The sequence below is a fragment of the Solanum lycopersicum genome, chromosome 11, assembly GCF_036512215.1.
Source record: "Solanum lycopersicum chromosome 11, SLM_r2.1".
Lineage (NCBI taxonomy): Eukaryota > Viridiplantae > Streptophyta > Magnoliopsida > Solanales > Solanaceae > Solanum > Solanum lycopersicum.
Genome location: NC_090810.1, coordinates 58,933,302 through 58,940,179, shown reverse-complemented (window position 1 = coordinate 58,940,179; position 6,878 = coordinate 58,933,302). Strand labels below are relative to the sequence as shown.

The following is a 6,878-nucleotide window of genomic DNA, read 5'->3' as shown; positions in this document are numbered from 1 at the left end:
TGAATCTGAATAAATAGACTTTTTAAGCGAGTATAGGATAATATTGAGTGATGAATTATTTCTTTGACAAAGACAAGGATTTTGCAACTTGGTTTTCATATGTGTGGTATACATGAGTTTATTTATTTTTTAATTATTTTTTATATATACATATATTTTCACATGTTTAATTGGAGCTAAATTTAGTGCATATCCAAATTGCAACTCAACACTATTGACTTGATTGGAGTTGGTTTCAAATTTGTCTACTCAATTTATCATGTGAAGATTGTGCTTTTGCCTTACTAGTTTGTCCATTTGTGTGTTGATGGAAACCCTTTGTGGGCCAAAAACCACATTTTAAGGCTTTCATCTCATCTTGGAAATAAATAGCGGCAAGATTGATATATAAATTATTTTGTTAAAATCTCTGATTCGAACTTTAGATATGAATATTTTGATACGGAACATTTGAGTATGACTGGTGAGAATCAAGATTAATCGAGGCTATATGGTTCAAATACCGAATAGTTAAAAACAAAAGTAATGGAAAAAACTTCTCATCGCTATAGAGCTTTAACCTATCTAGTAAAAACCCCAATTGCTCGAGCAAGTGTAAATATATATCGTTGAATAGGTTATTAAAGTGTCTGATTGTTAGATTTGAGGCTTACTTCCTCTCTGTTCAATTGTAATAATAATGTCAAAAGACAAAAAATTGATAGACAAATGTCCTGTTATTGTCAAATCAATTTTCGTTCATTATTTAACGGCAGACGTGATTTAGTTATTCCTATCTATTTCTATTGGTTGAGGTATATATAAAGGGCCCCCAAACCTAATTGTTGTTTGGTTTTTCTGTGGAAAAAAAATTGAGATTTACCTTTAATCGAAAAAATCTCCAAAAATTTCATTATTTATCGATTGTGTCTCTTTCATCCCCATACACATACACACCAAATATATACAAAGTTATTTATATATTTGGATGATGATCTATATTTTTTTGTGTACAATTAAGTTTGTTGTAAAATTATACACATACTCTCTTTATTTGCTCGATTATGAAATAGCAAAATTCCGTAAATATGATAGAGAAAAAAAAAATTACTACACTCATTTATCAATTAATAATACAAAATATAAATAAATTAGGAGAACACTTGTGTAGGAAGAGTTAAAGCAAACGCGAAAAAATTCTAAGTGATTTTATGTCTTCGCTAGATGGGCAGATGTAACCAAGTGGATTAAGGCTTTCTATTGCAAGGGTATTGCACGAAATCAGATCAAATTATCTCTGTGAAAATAGCTGAGTGTCTCATATTTTTACATTGACGATACATATAATTTAAATTAAGAAAATTAAACTAGTTACAAAATAGAGTTTAGCAATGTTCCAACTTTTTGAGTCTTTTTTTTAATGATAAATCACAACTTTAGCATAATTTTTTTTTTGACAAAGTGTTTTGGAGTAGGTAATGGGCTATTGTAGAGGAATAAGCCCATAAAATAAAGTGAAAACTTATTTACATTTTATTGGGCCTCAATTTTCAAGGTCAGATACCCAAAACTTACTGGGCTGGTGGTAACTACTGCAAGAATAGCCCATTGGGCTCAATAAGACCCAAAAGCCACTTACTTATCAACAAGCCCAAAGCATTATTAGAGGCTCACCAATAAGCATTAGATTAAGGAAAAATTAGTAAACTAGTCAAAATAAATAACATATTTAGTAAAAATATTCATACTTTATAAATATTAGTGTCACGATCCAAATCGAGTCGCGACTGGCACCCACACTTACCCTCCTTTGTGAGCGAACCAACCAATCTAAACCTTAACATTTCAATATAATATCAACAGAAAGTAATGCGGAAGACTTAAACTCATTAATAAAAACCAATTCAATAACTTCTAAAAACTCAACAACTATTATTATCCCCAAAATCTGGAAGTCATCATCACAAGAACATCTACTTCAAATTACTAAATCTAAGATTATCTAAGAAGCTAAAATACATAAACAGCTAGTCCATGCCGGAACTTCAAGGCATCGAGACATGAAGAGGAGGATCCAGTCCAAGCTAGAAGCATTAGCTCACCCTGATATTCGGAGTAATGAAGACTGGCTAGAGTTGCGGTTGAGTTGAAGACGACGGTACGTTTGCTGCACTCCACAATTTACAAAGAAAACAAATACAAGTAGGGGTCAGTACAAACACAAGTACTGAGTAGGTATCATCGGCCAACTCAAAATAGAAAACAGTATATATTAGATAACATCATAAAATCAACTAATATCCTTAGCATGCAGCATTTACAATTACCATAACCCTTGGTTACAACACCAAGCACGTCAATGAGGACTCACGCCTCCTCATCATACTCATTTGGGGATTAGGTTCATTAGATTGAGTATATTAACATCTTTCAAGATTCATTATCTTTATTCCTCTCGTGTCGGTACGTGACACTCCGCTCCTCATATACTATCCTGGTGTCGGAACGTGACACTCCGATCCTCTAACTATCCTGGTGTCGGAACGTGACACCCGATCCATATTCTATCCTGGTACCGGAACGTGGCACCCGATCCATATACTATCCTGGTGTCGGAACGTGAAACTCTGATCCTCATATACTATCCTGGTACCGGAACGTGGCACCCGATCCATATACTATCCTGGTGTCGGAATGTGACACTCCGATCCTCATATACTATCCTGGTACCGGAACGTTGCACCCGATCCCCTAATCTCACTACTTTCGTTCATCAAGCCTTCTTTTACACTAAGGCATCATCATTAACAAAGTAGATTAGGGTTTCTCAAGATTTAGGATTCAATAGCTTCATCATGCTTATTTTATCACAATTACATAATCACATTCATGCAAGCATACAATTAAGCATATAGAAGGGTTTACAATACTACCCATACATATCATTCGCTATTAAGAGTTTACTACGAATGGTATAAAAACCATAACCTACCTCCACCAAAGATTAGTGATCAAGCAAGCAAATTCCCCAAAGCTTTGCGTTTTCCTCTTCTCGTTCGATCCTCTCTCTCTCTCTTTGTTCTTTCTATTTTCTTTATTTAAACCCTCTTTCTTTTACCCTAATTAGCATATAATTAAGAATAAAAGGTGGCAATAATAACCCACTAATTTACTCAAGGTTACCTCTTTTAACCCCCAAGCAATTAGACTTATTAACATTAACCCACTAACTTTATAATTAAAGCGCGAATAGTCAAAAACATCCCTTAAAACATTAAAGAAATTCGACTCAGCCTGGGATTACGCAGCTTGTGACGGCCCGTCGTGCCTGCGACGGTCTGTCCTGCTGCTCCGTCACAGAGTTCAGAGACTCAATTCCCTTAAAGAGTCTGTGACGGTCCGTCACGCCTGTGACGGTCCGTCCTACCATTCCGTTACGAAGTTCAGAGAGTCGATTTCAGTACCTATTTTTCAGAATTTCTAAGTGTTTTGAAACGAGACCCCCTCGACGGTCCGTCGTGCCCATGACGGTCCGTCGTGGGATCCGTCGTCTCAGCCAGTTTTCCAGAAATAACATCTGTTGCTCAAAACGACTAAACAGGTCGTTACAATTAGCAATAATGTCCCAATTTTCTTCCTATTTTATCTCTCTTTTTCAATTAATTCTATATATCCTTTTTTTAGAAAAAAAAATTATTCTCTCTCATATTTATCTTTTCAAATTGTTAATTCTCTCTCCCATTTAATTTTTCTCTCTCTCATGGTTATCTTTTCTGATTTTCCTCCAACGTTCAAGTTGCAAGTATTCTTTTGCCATATATTTTGGTTGTTTTTTTAATCCAAAATTGAATCAACAAGAAACCCTTTGATTAAGGTATCTCTAATCTTTATCCTATTTTCAGATTTCTTTTCTAATTTTATTTTTGTTTAAATCTTAAAAAAATATTGTTTGTATTTTTCAATTTCCGTTATGATTTACTCTCCAATGGCTGAATCCAAGAGGCTTACTAGAGGTATTCATCTTAATCAACCAATTTCTGGTGATTTTTCATCCTTTAATTTATTTATTATTTAACAAATAGTATATAATGTATGATCCGCTGCTAAAATGAGGGAAGAAAGAGGGTAAGAACATTTGCAAGACTCATTGGTGTGCAAAACATTCCTCAAATTCAGAACGCAAATGTAGAATCTTTGTCTACTCGTGAGGATCTTGAAAAAGACGACAAAGATCGGATAGTTGTCGAACAATTTTCTATTAGTTTGTTTTGTATTTATAGTTCTTTTTTAGAATTTGGTATGCTTTCTTTAATTTGTATTCAAATCACTATGTATACTATCAATATTTATATTTATTACAAATTTCATGTTGCATGGTTTATGAATCTTGTATTTGTCCCTAATTTGTATTCATCCAAATGTATGTCAACTAGTTATGTATTTTATTTATAAGAAGAACAACTTTCTATTAGTTTATTTGTATTCGAATACAAATACAAATAATAGACATATTGGAATGAATACAACTTAGAAAAGGAAACAAGATTTTGAAAGAAAAATAAATACATAGTGAAAATATATACGAATACAAATGTATTTCTTAAATAGCTACATTTTATTTGACATACATATTGGAATGAATACAAACTAACAAAGGTATGTCAACTGAATTTGATATTTTTTTCTAATTTGTATTTATTCTAAAGATATGTCAACTAGTTATATGTTTTATTTAAGAATGAGTACACCAAATATTCAATTATTTCTTTTCAATTTTATATTTCATTCACTTTTTCATCATACTAATCTTTTGTATTTTATATATTATTATACAAAATTCTAAATAAAAACTAGAATAAATAGAAATACAAATAAAATGCATATTGAAATGAATACATACATGATTTTTGAAGACAAAAATAACTATATTGGGAAAAAATATATGAAAATACAAATATATTTCTTAAATGACTATATAGATAAATTCGGCATACCTATTGAAATGAATACAAACTAATAAAAAACTATAATAAATATAAATAGAATATATTGTGGAATGAATATAATTTTAAAAAGGTAAAATTCTGGAGAAAAAAAACAAAATTTAAATTTAATTTGAAAATGTAACTGATGAAAAAATTAAGGATGCTTGCCTTTTTTTGAAATATTCCCCCCTAAATTTTCTCCTTTTTGTTATTAAATAATTATATTCTTTAAATAAAAATAAATAATAAAAATATACATAACAAACTAAAATGACATTTTTACTAAATATTGAAGTTGTTGCTAATGAGTCCTCTTAAATGCTAAATATTGACATTTTAAAAAATTTCCCTTAGATTAAAGTACGTATCGTTCCGTCAACTAGCTTATCAATATGGTAAAAAAATATACAATATATATACTGTCAATGTACATGTTATGTATATGTAGTATAATGTATACACAAATTATACACTTTGTTTTGTAAACTGAATGACCGAATGGTTCAAGTCCATAATAATCTCGAAATAAAACACCACTTATATGTACTTAGGATTAGTTTTTTTTTTAAAAAAAAAAAAACTCTTGATTTTATGCAAACATCATTTGCTAACTAGTAATATTTTACCAAAACATATAAATTCACTTTTCTTGGGTAAATATTAATCAATTCATTTTCTATTGGTTGGCATGATTTGAAGGAGGTTAAAAAAAATAGAGTAAATGCCCTTTTACTTAAATCCACCAACTTTCCTCTCCTTTTTTCATATTTTTTTTATATAAATATTTTTTCGAAATCACTTATAAAATTATACTAAATTATTATTATTATTATTATTTTTTGTATAACTCACTCTAGCTTATAAGTGATAATAATTAACATAATAAGAGTAGAAATAAAGGCAAATTTGCTTTTACTAATGTGAAGATAAGTGCCTTACTTTTTATATTAGCAAATCTTTTTTATCATGATGTTTGCTAAATTTTAATTATATAATATATAAAAAGAACACCTTTTTTTATTAAAAAAAAAAATTACTTGCATATAAAAAAAAATATACCTTATCATAATTTTCTTGGTTTTTGAAGGTGAATCTAAACTCGAAATCTCTAAAGTATCCAATGTTTGAACATAGTGGAAATTTTAGATATTATATATTATATAGTATTGTTTTGGGGCTTGAAAATTCTTAATATGGATTTACGAACACCACCTAATCATAGAGAAATAAAAAGTTATATTAAATTAGACTATATATAGAGTGAGAGATAGAAAGATTTGTTTTCGCTTTCGATACTCACTTGTTTGATTGATTCATATTTCCACCCTATATGATCATGTTTCGTTTTAGGGTTCTCTTATTATTCAGCTAAAATTGAACCTGAAATCTCTCGTCAAGAATTTTTAGAAAATAATAATCAATTCTTGGCATTAACATATTAGTAAAAAGTTTAGATGATATAATTATATGTTGTTTAGTGATTAAAAATTCTTGATATGGATTTTGCCAAAACCATGCACACCTAATCAAGAATAAAATAGGTTTTATGGACTCTCTTGATTCATGAATCAATAATAATTAACAATATCATGTTATCATTAATGGGGTCCAAAGGAGAAAATTACTTCAATTAACTTTCAACAACTTTTCTTAGATTCCATTAAGGAGATTAATTTGAACTAATCTATCCCACTTCTTTTTTCTTAATGGAAAATCACATGTGTATATGTGTCATTTTTTAAGCTAAAGCTTAGTTCAAATTGTTAATCATTACTTAATTAAAAAGTGGAACTAATCCTTAAACTAATTAATCCATCTAATGTATATAACATGAAATGTCAATAAAAGTTTGGCAATAGTTGTTAAGATTATGAGAAAAAGTAAGATTAATGGCATTAATGAATGATTAATCTT

General features: G+C 29.8%; 1 long non-coding RNA gene across 1 annotated transcript; it reads right to left on the bottom strand.

Annotated features, from left to right (window-relative positions):
* Positions 1–1,712: 1,712 nt before the first annotated feature.
* Positions 1,713–6,192, bottom strand: LOC138339705 (uncharacterized). The gene is made up of 2 exons (XR_011212559.1): positions 6,024–6,192; positions 1,713–2,146 (listed from the first exon to the last, which is right to left on the bottom strand). It is a non-coding gene; the product is annotated as an uncharacterized lncRNA (long non-coding RNA).
* Between the last annotated feature and the right edge of the window lie 686 nt (positions 6,193–6,878).